The 11,372-nt window shown below is 45.9% G+C and overlaps 1 non-coding gene across 1 annotated transcript; it reads right to left on the reverse strand.

Annotated features, from left to right (window-relative positions):
* Positions 1 to 5,857: 5,857 nt before the first annotated feature.
* TRNAH-GUG lies at positions 5,858 to 5,929 on the reverse strand. The gene has a single exon. It is a non-coding gene; the product is annotated as a tRNA-His (tRNA).
* Between the last annotated feature and the right edge of the window lie 5,443 nt (positions 5,930 to 11,372).

An 11,372-nucleotide genomic window follows, 5' to 3' on the forward strand; every position in this document is an offset into this window, starting at 1 on the left:
GTGGCCAGAGTATTGGAGTTTCAGCTTCAACATTAGTCCTTCCAATGAACAACCAGGACTGATCTCCTTTAGGATGGACTGGTTGGATCTCCTTGCAGTCCAAGGGACTCTCAAAAGTCTTCTTCAATGCCACAGTTCAAAAGCATCAATTCTTTGGTGTTCAGCTCTCTTTATAGTCCAACTCTCACATCCATACATGACTACTGGAAACGCCATAGCCTTGACTAGACAGACCTTTGTTGACAAAGTAATGTCTCTGCTTTTTAATATGCTGTCTAGGTTGGTCATAACTTTCCTGCCAGCGAGTAAGCATCTTTTAATTTCATGGCTGCAATCACCATCTGCAGTGATTTTGGAGCCCAAAAAAATAAAGTCTGACACTGTTTCTACTGTTTCCCCATCTATTTGCCATGAAATGATGGGACCAGATGCCATGATCTTAGTTTTCTGAATGTTGAGCTTTAAGCCAACTCTTTCACTCTCCTCTTTCACTTTCATCAAGAGGCTCTTAAGCTCTTCTTCACTTTCTGCCATAAGGGTGGTGTCATCTGCGTATCTGAGGTTATTGATATTTCTCCCGGCAATCTTGATCCCAGCTTGTGCTCATCCAGCCCAGCGTTTCTAGTGATGTACTCTGCATATAAGTTAAATAAGCAGGGTGACAGCATACAGCCTTGACGTACTCCTTTTCCTATTTGGAACCAGTCTGTTGTTCCATGTCCAGTTCTAACTGTTGTTTCCTGACCTGCATACAGATTTCTCAAGAGGCAGGTCAAGTGGTCTGGTATTCCCATCTTTTTCAGAATTTTCCACAGATAATTGTGATCCACACAGTCAAAGACTCTGGCATAGTCAAGGTATAGCAGAAATAGATGTTTTTCTGGAACTCTCTTGCTTTTTCAATGATCCAGCGGATGTTGGCAATTTGATCTCTGGTTCTTCTGACTTTTCTAAAACCAGCTTGAACATCTGGAAGTTCACAGTTCACATACTGCTGAAGCCTGGCTTGGAGAATTTTGAGCATTACTTTACTAGCGTGTGAGATGAGTGCAACTGTGCGGTAGTCTGAGCATTCTTTGGCATTGTCTTTCTTTGGGAGTGGAATGAAAACTGACCTTTTTCAGTCTTGTGGCCACTGCTGAGTTTTCCAAATTTGCTGACATATTGAGTGCAGCACTTTCACAGCATCATCTTTTAGGATTTGAAAAAGCTCAACTGGAATTCCATCACCTCCACTAGCTTTCGGAGAAGGCAATGGCACTCTTCTCCAGTACTCTTGCCTGGAAAATCTCATGGATGAAGGAGCCTGGTAGGCTGCAGTCCATGGGGTAACGAAGAGTCAGACACGATTGAGCAACTTCAGTTTCACTTTTCACTTTCATGCATTAGAGAAGGAAATGGCAATCCACTCCAGTGTTCTTGCCTGGAGAATCCCAGGGATGGCAGGGCCTGTTGGGCTGCCATCTATGGGGTCGCACAGAGTTGGACATGGCTGAAGCAACTTAGCAGCAGCAGCAGCAGCCACTAGCTTTGTTCATAGTGATGCTTCCTAAGGCCCACTTGACTTCACATTCCAGGATGTCTGGCTCTAGGTGAGTGATCACACCATCATATTTATCTGGGTCATGAAGATCTTTTTGTACAGTTCTTCTGTGTATTCTTGCCACCTCTTCTTAATATTTTCTGCTTCTGTTAGGTCCATACAATTTCTGTCCTTATTGAACCCATCTTTGCATGAAATGTTCCCTTGGTATCTCTAATTTTCTTGAAGAGATCTCTAGTCTTTCTCATTCTATTATTTTCCTCTATTTCTTTGCATTGATCGCTGAGGAAGTCTTCCTTATCTCTCCTTGCTATTCTTTAGAACTCTGCATTCAGATGCTTATATCTTTCTTTTTCTCCTTTGCTTTTCACTTCTTTTCTTTTCACAGCATTTGTAAGGCCTCCTCAGACAGCCATTTTGCTTTTTCGCATTTCTTTTTCTTGAGGATGGTCTTGATCCCTGTCTCCTGTACAATGTCATGAACCTCTGTCCATAGTTCATCAGGCACTCTGTCTAGTTCTAGTCCCTTAAGTCTATTTCTCACTTCCACTGTAAAATCATAAGGGATTTGATTTAGGTCATACCTGAATGGTCTAGTGGTTTTCCTCACTTTCTTCAATTTAAATCTGAATTTGGCAATAAGGAGTTCATGATCTGAGCTATACTCAGCTCCCGGTCTTGTTTTTGCTGACTGTATAGAGCTTCTCCATCTTTGGCTGCAAAGAATATAATCAGTCTGATTTCACTGTTGGCCATCTGGTGATGTCCATGTGTAGAGTCTTCTCTTGCGTTGTTGGAAGAGGGTGTTTGCTATGACCAGTGCATTCTCTTTGCAAAACTCTATTAGCCTTTGCTCTGCTTCATTCTGTACTCCAAGGCCAAATTTGCCTGTTACTCCAGGTGTTTCTTGACTTCCTACTTTTGCAAATATCTAGTAAGAGACTCCAGTGTTCTTGCCTGGAGAATCCCAGGGACAGGGGAGCCTGGTGGGCTGCCATCTACGGGGTTGCACAGAGTTGGACACGACTGAAGTGACTTAGCAGCAGCAGCAGCAGTAAGAGACTATTATCCAGAATATATAAATAACTCTTACAACTCAACAGTAAAAGACAATTTTTAAATGGGCGGAGTCAGATAGACATTTCTTCAAACAAGACAGGCATTTTAAATTTTGATAGATGCTGTCAAAGGACACTCCACGGAGGCTGGAGCAGTTTGTACTCCCTTCAGCAATCTGTATGAGTGTGTTTGCCCAACTGGGGGTGTTACCAAACAATTTAGTCCATAGCAATCTCAAAGTATCTCACTGTAGTTTTAATTCACATTTCTATCATGTGAGCATTTTTTCATATATTTCTAAGCACATTTTCTTTTTCTGTGAATTTTCTGTCCAAGTTTTTTGCATAGTTTTCTATTGGATTGTTGGTCTATTTCTTATTAAATTTTAGGAATGCTTACATTATGTATATTACCAAAATTAGCCCTTTACTGATCTTTGTGTCCAAATAATTTTTCCAATAAAACAATTTCAATTGTTTTAAATTTGTTATGGCACTTTTTGCCATGCAGAGGAAAAAGATTAGTTTTCATATAGTTGAATCTATGAAGCTCAATTTTAAAAAAAATGATTTTTGGTTTTGTGAACTTGTACCTTCCCAACTCTAGATTGAGCCCCCCAAAATTATCTTATATTTTATGCTATAACATTTGCAGGGTTTTTTTCTGCTTAACTTTTAAATTAATCATTTCTTACACTCTTTGCAAGAAAGATAACATCACATTTTTCCAACCTCTATGTAATGAGGCCTGGAGGAGGACATGGCAACCCACTCCGGTTTTGCCTGGAGAGTCCCATGGACGGAGGAGCCTGGCAGGCTGCAGTCCATGGGGTCGCAGAGAGTCAGACACGACTGAGCTACTAAACAACAACAACAATGTCATGAGATGTTCCTTCAGGTGTTTTTGAAACTCCTCTCTTGAGACCTCTCATTCTCTTGCTCCAATCTGGTCTTGCCTCTCCAGGCCTCTTCTTACCGGGGAATATCCTTCCCTGCTTTCCTAGGTTGATGACACTGTTCATGGATCCCAGGTCTCTTGTTTGTTTTCTCCTTCGTTTTACTGTTGCATTTCCTTTTTGTCACCCTACTTCCCTGGTAGAACTTGGACACTTTTGAGCTTTGTGATTTGGGGCAAGTTATGTGACCTCCCTGACTATCAGCTTTCTTGCCTGGGAGGAAAATGCCTTCTCTGCAGGATGAATTGAGATGGGGAAATAGAGAAGGCTTAGGACAGTGGCTGGCATGATGCAGGGGGTCAAAATGGCAGCCAGTACAGAGCTAAACACTGAGGTAGATAATAGAGTGGTTGCCACCCATCCTTCCTTTCTGCTCCTCTCCCACCATGCCCAGGGCTTTTTTATTTTTTTAAATAACTTTATTTAGTTATTTATTTTTGGCTATGTTGGATCTTCATTGCTGTATGAGCTTTTCTCTAGTTGCAGTGAGCAGGCTTCTCAATCTAGTGGCTTCTCTTGTGGAGCATAGGCCGTAGGGCAAGAAGGCTTCAGAAGTTGCAGCTCCCAGGCTTAGTTGCTCTGAGACATGTGGGATCTTCCTGGCCCAGGGGTCGAACCCATGTCTCCAGCATTGGCAGGTGAATTCTTTATCACTGAGCCACCAGGGAAGCCCATGCCCAGGACTTTGACTCTTTCCACCTCTCACCCTCAAAGAAGGGTTATATAGGCACTTACACCAAAGCATTCAAGGTATCTCCAGGAATGAGAATAGTTCAAGAAGCTAAAAAAAAAATTTATTACAGGAAATCTCAAACACATACAAAACCAGAAACTCAATATAATAAGCCTCCATGGACCCAGCTACTGCATGTATCAATTCATAGGCAAATTTATCTCATCTATACTTCACGTATTTCCCGTCCCCACCCTCCCTACATATAGATCTTTTGAACCAAATTTCAAATGATTTCATGTATAAATGTTTCAGTGGACATCTCCAAAAGATAAGAAACACACACACACATACAAAGTACCATAACTACACCTAAAAAATTAAAAATAATTTCTTAGTAATTCAGTGTTTTCAGTATCTCAGTGTTTACATTTCTCAATCACATCATTATCTTTTAAAAAATAGTTGGTTTGTTCCATTCAAGATGCAAACGAAATCCACGTATAGCATTTGGTTGCTATGTCTTTTCTGGATTTTTCCTTCTAAAATTTCCTTCCCTGCTTTTTTTATCTTCCTCTTGCAATGTGCTTGTTGTTGTTTTCCCTGAAAGTATTGTCTTATTATCTAGAGTTGGCCACATTCTGAGATTGCTGACTGCAGCCCCAGGATGTCATTAAACTTGGACGCTGGTTGTTCTGGTACCTTTGGTCCAGGGTAGAGACCCAGTGCTCGGGCAGGACAGGGCAATTGGCTCAAGGAAATGTCTGTGTTCTTGCTTTTTCTGTCCCTTGCTACATCAGCGCCCTGGCCCTCCTTAGCATGCAAGACTCCAGAGTGGTCAGTGAGCCGGTGGAATATGAGAAAGAAAGTTTTAGATCAACTTGAGGAAGGAGCTTCTTGTAGCTGCTGAATGGAATTTGAACCAAAAAAATGTCAAGTGACAAAACTGACCCTCCAATTTATGTAAGTCAGCTCATTTAACCCCATGTGATCCTATGGTCTAGGTGTTATGAGACTATTTTACAGATGAAAAGGCAAGCTTAGAGAGGGAAATCGACATGGCCAAAATCACAGACTAAGTCAGTAGATATCTGACTAAGAGTCAGATGTTTACTGCCCTCTGAAGACATCCAGCAGAGCATAAACTGTCAGTTGGCAGGGCACCCAGGAAGAAATTCAGACACCAGATGATGGATCTCCTTTCCTGTTCTCCAGTGCTGGAACTTTCCATATATCCACCTATCCACCCATCCCATCCACCCATTTACCCATCCATCCATCCACCCATCCATCCACCTATCCACTCATCCATTGACCCATCTATCCACCCACCTACTCATCTATCCATCCACCTGTCCATTATCCATCCGTTCATCACCCCTTTCCCTGGCCATCCACCAGCCATTCAATGAGAAGAATGACTCAGGCACTGAACCAAGTGCTAGGGACACAGGGGTGAATCAGACCCAGTTTGGGTCCTCAGTGTTATCAAAGTGAAAGTGAAGTCACTCAGTCATTGTCTGACTCTTTGCGACCCCGTGGATTGTAGCCCACCAGGCTCCTCCATCCATGGGATTCTCCAGGCAAGAATACTGAAGTGGATTGCCATTTCTTTCTCCAGCAGATCTTCCCTACCCAGGGATTGAACCCAGGTCTCCTGCATCACAGGCAGATGCTTTAACCTCTGAGCCACCAGGGAAGCCCAATGTGGTCAGGGTCAATGTAAATACAAGTGGGGTGGCAAAAAGTATTGGGCCTTCGTGTCATGTTCTTTTCCTCACAGACATGAACGAAAGGAAGTTTGTAGCAGGGGTTTCCGACTGGGTATCAGAAAGCTTCCCAGAGGAAATGGCTCCTGAGATGTCTATTGGGGGAGTCAATGGGAATCAGCCAGTCAAGGTGGAGAGGGTCAGGGGTGGGGAGGAAAAAGAGAGGGTATTCCAAACAGAAGAACCGCAGGGGCAAAGGCCTGGAATCCAGAGAAAGTGAGCTCATGGGAGGAACAGCAAATGTTCCAGAAGGGCTACAGCAGACGGTGTGAAGGACAGGGATGTGTTAGGCCTTGGAGGCCCCAGGCAAGGTTCATTGCCAAGGCCCCACCCTCACACCATATCATGCATATTAAAATTCACCCACATTGCATATTAAATATGAGTTATATATAGCTATAAGGCCAGCTGCAAAGACAGTTGATATAAGGTTACATTTTGTAGACATTTAATTACACATGTATTAAACTTGGCAGCCTTCTTGTTTTATCATTTTTGGAGAATGTACCTATATATAGAAAAAGAGGCTCTGGAAGTAAATCTTTCTGTAGCTGCATCCGCAATACCTAATTGATAAATCAGTCTTGGAGAGTGGATCACGGCGGAAGTGAGTCTGCAGGTGCGGGGAGCTGCCATCCCCATAGATCATGGGTGTCCTGGGGGAGCTTTGCACCAGAAGCCTTGGGTGGCCCAGGACGTCACTGGGGAAGTCTGGAGGCAGGAAGCTCAGAGAAGAGGCCCACGCTGGGCCTGAGACGCAGGAGTAGAAAGAACAGGCCCCCTCTCCCGGAGCTGGCATGTGTTTGCATGTGTTTTTCTCTTGTTTCTGCAGCCCGAAACTGGGTCCAATCCCTGGGCAGCCCCCTCCACCCCAAGGCTGAATGCTTGACAGCAAAGGAAAGGGAACCCTGCTTCCTCCAGAGGGCATCACAGGACTGCTTTTCGGGGGTGGGGGCCGCCGTGGAGCGGCTGTGCAAACACACACACAACAGTTAGGCTGGGCTGGACGCCAGCACCTGGGGAGGTCCCGGGAAGGAGCTGGCCGTCCAGGAGAGGAGGTGCTTGGCCTTCCAGAACAGGGATTAAGACTTAAGTTTGACTGAAATAAAGACCCCTGGGCATCCAGAGCCGGGCTGCTTCCAGCATCTGCGTGAAAAACACAGATTAATCAGATGCCTTATCTCACCTAAGAGGAAACTGAGGCCGGGGAATGGTGGGGCTTGTCCAGGACCCCAGAGGGTTTCAGAGGCAGGTCAGGATTGTGGGGGCAGCTCTGTCCTGGACTGGCCCTCCCTTAATTAAGTGTGGGGCTCAGTGAACTACAGTGTTCAGAGACCCTGCCAACCATTGAGCACTCGCTATATGCCAGACACTTTGCTAAGCACTTTATATGTATCTTCTTTCATCCTTACAATGCCCCCCGGAAGCTGGGTAATATCACCCCTGTTTTCCCCATAAGAAAACAAATGCCCTGGAGATGAAGGCCGTCCCTTGCCTGAAGTTACACTGCTGTGCTTAACTGACCCAGGGCCCCCAAAGGTGTCTCTGACTTATTCCCAGTACTTAGTTTTAAATTTGAGAGGGAAACAGCAACACCTCCTTAATACTTTCTAAGAATGTGTCATTGTATTTGATGAAGTAACTTTCTAGAGCTGGAAAATGAATTCACATACTATTCACGTCTTCAATAAGGATGCTTTTGTTAGTTGACCCCTAACCAGGAAATCAAATTAACCAGGACACCTTCAGTTGGTTAATGGAGACTGCAGTACCAGCAAAGTGGCTTTGGAGTGCAGGACACAGGGAAGTGCCCTTAGCAGAGCCTGAAATCCAGACGCCCAAATCCTCACTTTTGGGCAGGAAGGACCCTTAGAGATAAGCACGTAGGGGTCCCTGGGGCTCTGAGAGAGACAGTGACCCAGCCAGGATCACAGAGCTGAAGAGCAGAACCCAAACTAGTACAAAAGCCTGAACTCTTAACCCTGAAGCTCAATGGTAAACCAACAAAGGAAAGCACTGTGACAGTAATGCAAATTCAAATTTGCTTTTCCATTTCCCAGGACAAGTAAGCAGAAAAGGGGAAACAAAGGAGCCATGAGAATGTCCGTTTAAGGCACACAGACTAGAATTTTGGCTTTGGCCATCTTGAAGGCAAACAAAGGCACTTGAAGGATATCCCCCTCAGAGGAGCCTCTCAACATTCACTCAACAAATATTTACTGTGGGCACCGAGGAGACCACAGTGACCAGGATGTTCAAGGTCTCAGATCTCAAGGAGCGTTTGTTCGAAGGATGAAGAGAGACTGGGTTGGTTTTTCAGGTTTTTTTTTTTTTTTTTTTTAGAGGGATGCTGGGAGAGGGGACAGTAAATGCTGTATGGAAAGGCTGAAAAGTGCTATGAAGACAATACTACTGAACAATATGATGAAAGGAAGATGGAGGGGGACAGTTTAGCAGTCATGCAAGACAACTTTGAACTGAGATCTGAATACAGAGAAAGAGGAATGTCCTGCTGGAAGCAAAGCATTCCAGTCAGAGAGAACAGCAAGAACAAGCTTGGAAATGTTGGCATGTTGGGTCCAACAATAGAAATACAACATGAGCCATGAGTATAATTTTCAATTTTCTAGTAACCACATTTTTTAATGGAAAAAAAGTTAAATTAATTTTAATATATTTAGCTCAGTATACAAACTTTTTTTTGGCGGGGGGAGGGGAGCTTCCCTAGTGGCTCAGACCTTAGAGAATCCATCTATAATGTGGACACCTGGGTTCCACGCCTGGGTTGGGAAGATTCTCTGGAGAAGGGCATGGCTACCCACTCCAGTATTCTGGCCTGGAGAATTCCATGGACAGAGAAGCCTGGCAGGCTACAGTTCACGGGTTCACAAAGAGTCCGACATGATTGAGCGACTTTCACTTTCAGAAAAGTTTTTAGTAGTTAAATAATTAAGTTTTTCATACTGATTCTCTGAAAACTGATGAATTAGAAGTACATTTCAAATACTCGACAGCCACAGCCTCCTCGTGGCTAGTACTGGGCAGGTCAGTAGTCCGTGATGGGTTCTAATGATTCTAAATATCTCACACAAATATTCCGAATCCCGGCAGAAGCCCCACTTAGGCGCTTTGGAGCTGCCGCCTCCCAGCCAAGAGGCTGCACAGAGAGGGGAAAGCTCCCGACTCTCCTCTCTCTCGGGGAGACGTCTTCCCTCCCTGGCGTCTCGCTCTAGAGAAGCCAAAGTCTGCACATGTGGGAAAGCGGCGTGGCTGGCCCTGGGTCTGAAGCCACCTCCCGGGCCCCTCGGCCAGGCCTCGTTCCAGACATCCGTGTCCGCCCAAGTGAGATGGGGCCTCTCCGCCAGCAACCCGGCCACGCCCCTTGGACTCGGTTTTGGTTTTCGGGTGCAGACAGGTCTACATTCCTCCGAAGAGGCCGACTCCGGCATCATCAAAGCTGGTGAAATCAACAGTAACAGTCAGCCTGGACGTCGGCCTGCAGTTCCTGAGGCCGCCACGAGGGGCGCAAGCAGCCCCTGAGGCAGGTGCTGGCAGCCACCCAGCCCCTTGGCAGCCTCTCCTTCCCCACTTCTGTTATCCCAGGCTGGCTAGCTCGACTCAGGCCCCACCTCCCACCAGCACGATGTTCCCTCCACCAGCCTCACCCAGCAGGGCTATGTCCCCAGCGGTTGCTAGGTTCCTTCATTTTCTGGGCCTTGGGCCTCGGCCCAAACGGCGGCAAAGGTGCCAGCTGCGAGCCAGCCAGAAACGCAGGAAGAAGAGTGGATGTGCCTCAGGAGGCCCTTCTGCTTGGTGAGGTGTTAGGTGGAGACGCACAACGGTGCGTCCGAAGTCTGCACGGTATGATCTGGAGCCAGGAACAGAAACGATTCCACTGTTCGGATGTTTTCACCCCGGAGGCTGAAATAACAGCAGAGGCCTGACTACCCACGCGGTGTCTGTGGCCAGAATAGGACCCACATAATAATGGCTTAGATCAGGGAAGAGCCTTTTCCCTCCCATGGGGGCAGTATCGTCATCCAGGCAACAACATCACCCTACAAGCTGACGTAGGTCCACAAGGGAGGCCTTGCTTCTGCCCTCGCCACATTTCCACGTACTCCGCAGGCATCCCCTGCCCCTGGTGTGGTCATGCCCCGACTGTTGGCAAGTGCTAGACTCTGAAGGGACCTAGGGTTGGCCTGTCCCTAGAAGGCCAAGAGATTAGCCCAGCTGGCTCATCAGCTCTTGGCTCACCCTCCCGCAAGCATTTTAAAAAAGAAGTATCGGTTTATTTTTGGCTGTACTGGGTGGTCGTTGCTGCGCCTGGATGAGGAGCTGTGGAGAGGAGGGGCTACTCGGTGGGCTCGGTGGGCGGGCTTCTCATTGTGGTGACTTCTCTTGTTGCTGAGCAGGGGCTCTAGAGGGGGTGGGCTTCACAGACTTAATTACCCAACATCATGTAGGATTCTCCTGGACCAGGGATCGAACCTATGTCCTCTGCATTGGCAGGTGAATTCTTAACCACTGACCACCAGGGAAGTCCCTCCCTCCACCATTTACCAGCAAAAGAGGGCTGTTTGGGGTTTCTGGTGGGAGAAATGGTCATGTTCATCTTTATATAAAAATGTGGGTTCCACGTGACCATGCTTTTGCAAGAAAGCACCCAACTTTAGGAACAGCTTACCTCCAACGTCCCTAAATGATGGCACAGGCCAGCTGACTGGAGGAGGTACAAGCTGACATTTTCAAGCTGAAGGGCGAGATCAAAGGAGTGCTTTTCTGGAGAGATTTTAGTTAGGAGGCTATGAAGACAGCAAGTCTTGGTCTGGCAGGAGCACCTTGAGGAAGTGGGTCCCAAACAGGAAAGTCAAAGAAGACAGTTTGGAAGGAGCTGAAGGAAAATGTACAATTTGGAAAAGGCAAGAAGTGAAGAGCTGCGTTTTGTTAAGCATCTTCAGCTCCTCCAGTGGTATCTGTTCCTCCTCTGAAAAGGATCTGCATGTTCTTTGAGTGTATGTAGTCCTTGAGGTAACCGTCTGAGACAGGTACTAATCCATAATCTCCATTCCAAATCCCAGAATGCTTAAAAAATGCAAAAACACTTTTGTAACTTCTTTAGTGGTCAAATTCTAACTTGAAATAATATGAGTCCTTATCCCAGTCAGTGTGACTATTTAGACTTTTGCTGCAAAAACAGTAACGTGTTTGATTTGGGAATGCTGTTGCCGACTCCCGTGGGATGTTATGTAATACTCAGTAGGTAGGCTTGTTACCTTTCTAAAATCTGAAACACACTGAGCTCTGAGGCACAGCTGGCCTGGAGGATTTTAGGTAAGAGATGGTGATGCTAGATTATTCCCAGTTTACGAG

The sequence above is a fragment of the Cervus canadensis genome, chromosome 30 (genome assembly GCF_019320065.1).
Source record: "Cervus canadensis isolate Bull #8, Minnesota chromosome 30, ASM1932006v1, whole genome shotgun sequence".
Taxonomy (NCBI): Eukaryota; Metazoa; Chordata; class Mammalia; order Artiodactyla; family Cervidae; genus Cervus; species Cervus canadensis.